Consider the following 10282-nt stretch of genomic DNA (forward strand, 5'->3'; position numbering starts at 1 on the left):
TTACTGGTGCCTCCGTTGGTGTCTGGTCAAGTGAGAGCTCTGGGTGAAGCTCTTCCCACACTGGGGACACTCGTAGGGTCTCTCCCCAGTGTGGATACGTTTGTGTGTATTGAGGTCGGACCTGTTTCTGAAGCTCTTCCCACATTCCCCACACTCATAGGGCCTCTCCCCAGTGTGGATGCGCCGGTGCCTGATGAGGTGGGAGTTTTGCTTGAAGCCCTCCCCACAGTCAGGACAGCGGAAGGGCTTCTCATCCGTGTGAATCCGCTGGTGCTGGACGAGACTGGAGCTGCTGTGAAACCTCTTCCCACACTCGGGACACTCATAGGGCCTCTCCCCAGTGTGGATGCGCTGGTGGATGATGAGGTGGGAGCTGCAGCTGAAGCCCTTCCCACATTCCCCACACTTGTAGGGCCATTCCCCAGTGTGGATCATCTGGTGGCAGATCAGGCTGTTGCTCTGTCTGAAGCTCTTCCCACACTCCAAGCACTTGTAGCGCTTCTCCCCATCCTGAAGATGCTCATGGACCACCAGCTCAGAGCCCTGGCTGGATCTCCGGCCACCTTCCCGGCACAGGGTGGGTCTTTCCTCCTCAGAGCACCCTGGGATGGGTTTGGAGCCCTTCCTCCTGTGGGATCTCTGGGGATTTTCCTCCCTGTTTTATTCCTGCACTGTGGAGCTGCTCAGAACGGCCTTGTCCACGAGGTTGTGCCGCAGGGATTTGTACTCCCTGGTCTCCATTCTTAGCTTCTTGTCTGGGGGAGGAAGGACAAGGAGAGGATGGGATTTGCCTCCGTGCCAGAGGGAAGGGGAAGGAGATCCCCCCAGTGCGTCCCCGGCAGGACGGCGTCGGCAGCGGGGTTGTCCTGCAGCCGGGGGCCATGCTGGGCTGGGAGATGGAGCAGGAGAGAGGGGGAAAGGGGCACTGACTTCCTCCTCACCTGCCTCTGTGTCCTGGGAGATCTTCCTCTTCCTCGCAGCCTTCTCATCCATCTCGCCAATGTCTGGGATTGGGAAATCCTGGTTCGGGAGAGAACAAGGAATGAGCACGTTGAGTTTGAAGGTCCCTCTGTCCAAGTCCCTCTAGAAGTCACCAGGGCATCTGGGGTGTCTTGGTTTGAAAGGAAAGGTGTTTTCTAAGGAAAGCAGAAACCCCCATTGAAATTGATAAAAATGTAAGCAACAGCCCTCTCCAAATTATTATAATCTTGAAATCAAAGTGATCTCAGTTAAAGATATAGGAATAGAAATAATAGTTCTTTACTAAAGAAAGGAAAATGAAAATGCAGCAGTACAAAAAAAAAAACCAACAAAAAAACAACAGTCTGAGAGAGTCAGAATACAACCTGACACCCTGTTGGTTAGCATGCTGGTAGCAGTCTGATTAAATAGTGGCTGCAGTCCTCCTGGAGTGACTGATGTGGTTCTCTTGAAGCAGTGATCCCATAGAATTTTGTACATTACCTCTGAAGTTCCCGTGCTGTAGATGGGTCTGGTCTCTCCTCTGGGAATCCAGTGGAGAAAGACTGCCTGTGGTGTTCTGATTCCCAGATTATATCCATGCAGGAATGCTTGGCTCCTCCCCCTGGGTGGAGCATCTCACAATGGGATGATGTCATTTTATCAGTCCTGCACTGAGACTCAATGGCCCATTAACAGAAGATATCCCCCTGGAGGAAGGATGGGTGGTGGAAGAGATAAAGAACACTGCCCCACCTGGTTTTAACAGCTGGCCCATTAACAGAAGACATCCCCCAGTTATGAGGGATGGGTCATGTAGGAGATAATGAAAACTGCTCCACTAGTTTTTAACAGATGGTGACAGAATACATGCTTTTGGTTACATCTTGCATTGCAACCCAGGACATGGGGTCCATAAAAATTGCACACCACTACAATTTGGCCCTGAAAATGCTTTCCAGAAGTTCCTCATTTCGGTTCTCTCCCTTTTGGTGTTCAGGGTTTCCCCCTGTCCCAGCTTCTGGGGGTCACGCTTGTACTGGCGATCCCCCATCTACTCAGTCCCTGACCTCTTCTGGCTGCTGTGAGTGCCAAGAATTTGAAAAGTTCCCCCCATTTCCATCTCCCCACTTAGGGATGCTGGGGTTTTTTTTGGGTCCCATGATCCCTGCTCCCCTTATTCCCTAGTTGGGGGTGCATTGGGTCCAAGGAGACACCCTGTCCCTCTCTATTTAATTGAGGGTCCCACAAATCATGGCGCTCCCCCTCTCTGGGCTCCCCACTTTGGGGTCCTTGGGGACACAGGGTTCTGCTCCTCCAGGCTGCCTCTGCCAGCAGCTGCCACTGGGAACCCCAAATGTCCCCCCAAAGGGCATTTTTTTCTCAGCTTTGGAATTCTTCATTCTCCAATAATCACCCCCAAAAAACCCAACCCAGGAACCACCCAGGATACCTGGGCCGAGCTCCCCCTCCCTGGTAACCTGTGGGATAGAGGGGTGTTGATCCCATGGATGGAGGGGCTGTGAATTCAGGGAGTGAATCCCAGCTTGACTGGGATATACTGGACCTGAGATCATACTGGGATAACAAGCACCTAACTGGGATTACTAGGAGTGTCTGGGAATGACTATGGAGATGCTGAGGGCAGCTGGCATATACTGGGAGTGACTGGGAACACACTGGGAACAATGGGAACCATGCTGGGGACAACTGGGAACAACTGGGAGTGACAGGGTCTACACTGGGTGCAACTCCAGCTGGGCATAACTGGGACCATGATGGGAGCAGCTGGGATCATCTGGGGAGCGACTGGGACTATACTGGGGCCAACTGGGTGCAACTGGAATCACGCTGGGAGGAACAGGGAGCAACTGGACCATCCTGAGGGTAACTGGCATCCTACTGGGATCACAGTGGGAGCAGTTGGGCCATGCTGGGCAAGACTGGGACCATACTGGCAGCAACTGGGACTGCACTCAGCATGACTGGGAGTGGCTGGGAGCAACTGGGATCAGGCTGGAAGCACCTGAGGAGTGATTGAGAGCAACTGGGATAGACTGGGAGAGACTGAAACCACAGTGCAGGTAAATGGGAACAACTGGAACCACACTGGATAATCCTGGGAGCAGCTGTGCCCATGCTGGGTCATACTGGGATCCTACTGGAACTAGCTGGGATCATACTGGAAGTGACCACAAAGGTGCTGGCTGGGACTGGAACCATACTGGAGGTGACTGGGAGCAACTGGGCCCATCTTGGGAGTGACAGGGAGTCACTCTGGCCATGACTGGAATCATACTGGGAGGGCCTGGGTGTGACTGGAACCATACTGGGGGTGGCTGGGTGCACCAGCTCATACTGGGGGTGACTGAGATTGTAGTGGGAGTGACTGGGATCATCCTGGAAGTGTTTTTCTGTAGATCTTCTGTCCTTCTGTTTTCTATTTCTTCTCCTTCTAATCCTATGTATCTGGAACATTTTTGGATAGATAACATCTTAAGGGTTAACACTTTTTAGGTTAAATGAGCTAAGTTTGCAAAGTTAATGCTATGGTAAGAGTTTTATGTTCAGTTGGATGTTGTATTAAACCCTTTGCCAAAATTTCTTGACTGTCTATATTTTGCCAATAGAATTTTGTGTCATTTTGACTTCTTAGCTCAGTTGGTCAGAGCATGGTGCCAGCATCACCGAGTTTGTGGGTTCAATCCTTGTGTGGGCCATTATATTAAGAGCTGGACTTGATGGTCCTTGTGGGTCCCTTCCTACCAAGAATATTCTTTACATCTGTCCATGCTGAGAAGATCTGGTTGTTGTTTCTCCTGTGCGCCAAATTCAAGCACAGGAACCTTTGGTTACCACCAGCATTGAAGTGTTCTGGGGTGTTACAGCCCTGCAGGCTCACAATGGCCTCTTGTTTCCATAAGGCTTCAGACTGTCCCACTGGTCCCTTGGTTCCATGGGCCCAAGAGTGTCACAACGATCCCCTTGGTTCCACAACTTCCCATGGTGTCACACTGGCCCCTTGGTTCCATAAGGATCTGGAGTGTCACACAGGTTTATGGCATTTGTCCTTGCTGCCCCTCACATCCCACTGCCCCACAAAGAGCCCCGAGCCACCCGTGAGGGACAGGCCCTGCTGGGCCAGGCCTGGCCTCAGGGCTTGGCCTTTCTGCTTCCTCCAACCCAGCCAGGGCTTGCTCAGCATTGCAGTTCCCTGCTCAGAGCCTTTGGCTCCCAGCAATCCTGGCCACAGGATCTGCTCTCACCAGTCCCTGGGGAGCCTTTGGCAGTCGCTGCCCTCAGTGGGGCTGATTGAAGCTCCAAGGGACTTGGAGTTTTGCTTCTGACTCCTTGAGCAGCTTCTTCAGCCTGAAGGAGGGACAAAGGAGGATCAGAGAAAGAAGGAACCACGAGGTCAAGCACTCCCTGAATTCACAGCTCTCCACCTGTGGGATCATCACCTCCCATCCCACAGGTGACCGGGGAGGGAGAGCTCAGCCCAGATATCCCGGGGGATCCTTCTTGGGTTGTGTTTTTTGGGGGGGGATGTTTGGAGAATGAAGAACCCCAAAGATGAGTGGAAAATGCTCCTTGGAGGGATACTGGGGGGTGCCAGCATCCCTAAGTGGGGAGATGGAAACAGGGGGAACTTTTTTGATTCCTGGCACACCCAGCAGCCTGAAGAGCTCAAGGACCGAGCAGACAGGGGTCCCAAAGTACAAGTATGACCCCCGGCAGCTGGGACAGGGAGGAACCCCTGAACACCAAAGGAGTGAGACCAGAGACGAGGAACTCATGGAAGGCATTTTCAGGGCTGCATCTTGGTTTTTGGGGGGTTCATATGGACTCCATGTCTTGGGTTGCAATGCAAGATGTAACCAAAAGCATGTTTTCTATCACCATTTGTTAAAAACTGGTACAGCAGTTTTCATTATCTTCTCCATGACCCATCTCTCATAACTGGGGGATATCTCCTGTTAATGGGCCAGCTGTTAAAACCAGGTGGGGCAGTGTTCTTTATCTGTTCCACCACCCATCCTTCCTCCAGGGGGATATCTTCTGTTAATGGGCCATTGAGTCTCACTGCAGGACTGATAAAATGACATCATCCCATTGTGAGATGCTCCAGCCAGAAGGAAGAGCCAAGCATTCCTGCATGGATATAATCTGAGAATCAGAGCACCACAGGCAGTCTTTCTCCACTGGATTCCCAGGGGAGAGACCAGACCCATCTACAGCACCAGAACTTCTGAGGTAAGCTACAATCTTCTATGGGATCATTGCTTCAACAGAACCACAGTTGTCACTCCAGGAGGACTGCAGCCACCATTTAATCAGACTGCTACCAGCACCCTGACCAACGGGGTGTCAGGTTGTATTCTGACTCTGTTGGTGGGTTGTTTATTTGTTGTTGGTTTTTTTTTGTACTGCTGCATTTTCATTTTCCTTTCTTTAGAAAAAAAATAGTTCCTATTCCCAGATCATTACCTGAGAGCACTTTGATTTCAAGATTATAATAATTCGGAGGGGATGGGATGTTTACATTTTTATCAATTTAAATTGAGGTTTCTGCTTTCCTTAGCAAACACCTTTCCTTTCAAACCAAGGCACCGCAGATGCCCCGATGACTTCTAAATATGGACTTGGTAAGAAGTACCATCAGAGTCCATGTGCTCATTCCTTGTTTTCTCCTAAACCAGGATTTTCCAATCCCAAACTTTGGCTGAATGGGGAAGGAGGCTGTGAGGAAGAGGAAGATGCCCCAGGACACCCAGGCAGGTGAGGAGGAAGTCAGTGCCCCTTTCCCCCTCTCTCCTGCTCCATCTCCCAGCCCAGCCTGGCCCCTGGCTGCAGGACAACCCCGCTGCCGACGCCGTCCTGCCGGGGACGCACTGGGGGGATCTCCTTCCCCTTCCCTCTGGCACGGAGGCAAATCCCATCCTCTCCTTGTCCTTCCTCCCCCAGACAAGGAGCTGAGGATGGAGACCAGGGAGGACAAATCCCCATGGCAGAACCTCATGGAAGAGGCAATTTTGAGCAGCTCCACAGCACAGGAATCCAATGGGGATGAAAATCCCTAGAGATCCCACAGGAGGAGGGGCTCCAAACCCATCCCAGGGTGCTCTGAGGAGGAAAGACCCACCCTGTGCCGGGAAGGCGGCCGGAGATCCAGCCAGGGCTCTGAGCTGGTGGTCCATGAGCAGCTTCAGGATGGGGAGAAGCCCTACAAGTGCTTGGAGTGTGGGAAGAGCTTTAGCCAGAGCAACAGCCTGATCTGTCACCAGATGATCCACACTGGGGAATGGGCCTACGAGTGTGGGGAATGTGGGAAGGGCTTCAGCTCCAGCTCCCAGCTCATCATCCACCAGCGCATCCACACTGGGGAGAGGCCCTATGAGTGTCCTGAGTGTGGGAAGAGGTTTCAGAGCAGCTCCAATCTCCTCCTGCACCAGCGGATTCACACGGATGAGAGGCCCTTCCGCTGCCCTGACTGTGGGGAGGGCTTCAAGCAAAACTCCCACCTCATCACCCACTGGCTCATCCACACTGGGGAGAGGCCCTACAAGTGTGGGGAATGTGGGAAGAGCTTCAGCCGCAGATCCAACCTCAATACACACAAACACATCCACACTGGGGAGAGGCCTTACAAGTGTACCCAGTGTGGGAAGAGCTTCTCTGACAGGTCTAACTTTGGCAGACACCAACGGTGGCACCGGTAAGGGAAGCCCTACAAGTGCCTCAAAATACAGGAAGAGCTTTGTGCACTGCTCCAGTTTCATCCACCCATGGAGAATCCACATTGGGAAGAGACCTGGTGATCCGTGTTCCCTGGGATCCATGCTGGGAACACACCTGTACCTTTTCCTGCCCCTGGCAATGTCATGATGTGGGATCAAAGAATGTGAGACTGTAATCATGGTCCATTATATTCAATCCCATCTCAGGTCATTGCCAGGGGCAGGAAAAGGACTCCCTCTCTCTCACCAGAGAAGGGTGTCCTTTCTTGGCAGGAGGAAATACGTGGCCAGGAAGAGCCAGTCAGTCGCATTTTAGTTTTCCCTGTGAATGGTTTGTCTTATCCTTTCTGTTACCAAAATTGTTTCTGTGTCTGTTTGTTCCTTATCTCGTTGCTGTTCTCAATAAATTCTTCTTATCCCAGCCTGGGATCTTTGCCTTTTGTGCTTTCCATGGCAGGTGGGAGGGAAGCGAGCGGCAGCGCGGTTTCAGCAGGAGCAGGAAATTGGGGAATGCCATTCCTGAAGCCCAGCCCCTGGAAACCGAGCATCCGAGCTGGTGCCAGGCCTGGTTGCCATGGCAGCAGCCTTGGGAGCGGGTCCCTGGCTGGGGGCTGCGGGAACCTCTTCCCTCTGGTGCCCAGGGACAGGAGTGGAGGGAGCGGCTGGAGCTGAGGCGGGCAGGTTTAGGCTGGATGTGAGGAAAAGGTTTTTCCCGCGAGGCTGCTGGGGCACTGAACAGGCTCCCCAGGGAAGGCTCCCAGCTCCAGGGCTGGCTGAGCTCCAGCAGCGTTTGGCCAGCGCTGCCAGGCCCAGGCTGGGATTGTTGGGGTGTCCTGTTCAGGGCCAGCAGTTGCACTGGAGGATCCCCATGGCTCCCTCCCAACTCAGCCAATTCTGTGGCTCTGGGATCCCATGAGCCTGGGGATGGGACTGCAAATGGTTGCCATGGCAACGGGCTCTGGCTCCAGGCCTGAGCTGGTGTCCATGGTAACCACCCCTGGCATGGGGTCTCCATGGAGCTGCCAAGGGACTGACCATAGCAACAGGTCCTGTGATGGTTGCCATGGAATCAGACCATTGCTACATGGGGCTGGTGATGGTTGCCTACCAAGGATCACATTTGTTACAGGCCCTCAGAGGGGCGCCATGGGGACATTCCAAGAGTCTCCAGGCTGTTCAAGATCCGGAATGTCACAGGCAGAGACAGGGGCTCCACAGAGACTTCCCAGGGATTTCTGGGGATGCTGAAGAGACGTGTGCTCCGACGCTGTCCCAGCAATTCCATGGTGACATCCCAGGGGCTCATGGGCTGTAAAGGCACCGCTCTGTCACAGTCACTCCCGGGGGCTCCACGGTGACATCCCAGGAGTCCCCAGGCTGCCAAAGAGCTGGGATGTCACAGACACTCCCAGGGCTTCCTGTCATGGGCAGAGTGGGAGCTTCAGGCAAAAGCTTTATTTCTTTATTGGAGAAACCCCTGCTGGGTCATGAGGTGGAGAAATGACACCCAACAGCCACCAGGGATCCTCAAACCCCTCCAGGATGCCTAGGCTTTTAAATTCCTTCTAAGAGAGGAGACTGGGAGTGGCAGGATCCAATCCCAGCCCCCAGACTTTGTCAAAGTGTTATAGGTAAAGATTGGACAGGTGGAATTGAAACATAATGCAACTTGTCCCACAGGATTAACAAGGGAATACCATCCATCTTTTCTGATGTCCATTGCCAAAACTGGTACTCTCCCTAAAACATTTCCTGTGTATCCGAGGCTATCTCCCAGAAAAAAACTGCAAAATCTGGCTGGCCTTGGCCTCTGGTGGTCCAGACACATCTTCCCCTGAAATAGTGGGGCTCTGCTCCTTCCTTCCTGTGGAAAAGCACCAGCCTTCTTGTCCAAGGACCATTTTTAATTTGGCCGCCCAAATTTCATATATCCAAGGATTGCTCCCTGAAAAAAGCTGCTGAGGCAGAGAGGTAGGGTTGGCCCTGTCCTCTGGTGATGTTCTTACACTATGAGAAGATGGTTTTAATTCGGAAACACCTTGCAGAAATCTCAGAGATCTGCCAAAGAGGGGACTGGAGGCCTCAGGCACATGACCACTCTATAGGAACAAAGGAGTTCTGTGCTCCATGGGGTGGAGACTGAGGACAGTGGAGGAGAGCCATGAGAGTGTTTAAAGAGTGGTTTCAGAGATGGTGAATCCTTCTGACATACACAGAGCTGTCAGCAAAGGAAGGGGCCAGCGATGTGGGGCAGCCAGGGGATGATGACAGCCTGCAGGGACAGAGGCACAGGGCATGGACACCACAGGGCAGCCTGGGCTGGAGAGGGCACAGGGATGGGCAGCAGCTGCAAGGCCCTGCCAGAGGCAACTTGTGCAGCCCTTTGGCCATGGCTGCTGGCCCTGGGCCTGAGGCCAGCAGGGGACAAGTGACCCTGGCAGCCCTGGGGCCTCATTGCCTCCTTGTCCCTGCTCAGCAGCCTGGCAGGGGCCGCCCCATGGTGCTGCCCTTGGCATTGCACATCCCCACATGCCAGTGGCCCGGGAAGAGCCCTGAGCAATGAGGGAGGGACAGCATCTGCCTTGCCAGGGGCTGGGGCTCAGCCCTTGGCCCTTGCCATTCCTGAAACACATCCAGCTTTGCTCAGCACCACAGACACCTTTCCCTTGCTTGTCCCCAGCTGCCATCAGGGCCTCCAGTCTTCTGCTCTGCCTGGAACCTGGGGACGCTTTCTCACTCGTGTCTCTCATTTCAACTACAAGAAATTTCAGTGTTTCCATCTGACTTGGAGCTCTTGAAGAGTTTCTGGAGCACACTCTGAGGGACTGAGTGTGATGCCAAGAGCCCCAAAGGCCCGAGAGGGTGATGAAAGTGCTGGTGCTGTGTCTGTGCTGCTGAGCTGGGCCGGGCTCCTGGCCCAGAGGCAGCTCCTGGCAAGGGCAGCGCTGCAGAGAGACAGCTCTGGCCAGGAGCAGCTCCTGAGCACAGCCCAGCAGGGCTGGGGCCCTGCCAGGGCAGCTCAGGGACACAGAGAGCAGGCCCAGACAGAGCTGCCAGGGGCTCAGCACTGGCAGGGGCTGTGGGATGTGCCAGAGGGGGCTGTGTCCCAGCAGCACCTCTGTGGCTGTGTCCTGGAGCCCCAGAGCAGCTGTGATGTCAGAAAGGGGCTGTGTGACAGCTCCGAGTGGGTTGTGTGAGGTCACAGATGGGGCTGTGACATGACAGAGTTTGTTGTGTGAGGTCACTGAGCAGCTACGGCATCATAGAGTGGACTGTGTGACATCACATAGATGGCTGTGACATCATGACATGGCTGTATGACATCATAGACCTGGTTGTGAGGTCAAAGTATGTGCTGTGACATTACAGGGTATCTGTATGACATCACAGAGATGGTTGTGTGACATCACTGATGGGGTTATGACATCACAGAGCTGACTCTGGCATCATAAAGTATGGTGTGAGACCATTGAGCAGAGACTGTCATCATAGAGGGTGGCTCTGTGACATCACAGACCAGGATGTGACATCAAAGAACAGACTGTGACATCACAGGTTGAATTTTTGACATCACAGTCTTCTGT

General features: G+C 53.4%; 1 pseudogene; it reads right to left on the bottom strand.

Annotated features, from left to right (window-relative positions):
- On the bottom strand, positions 1 to 993 carry LOC147645454 (uncharacterized; annotated as a pseudogene).
- Between the last annotated feature and the right edge of the window lie 9289 nt (positions 994 to 10282).

Source organism: Cyanistes caeruleus, unplaced genomic scaffold (assembly GCF_971803275.1).
Source record: "Cyanistes caeruleus unplaced genomic scaffold, bCyaCae1.hap1.1 HAP1_SCAFFOLD_293, whole genome shotgun sequence".
NCBI lineage: Eukaryota > Metazoa > Chordata > Aves > Passeriformes > Paridae > Cyanistes > Cyanistes caeruleus.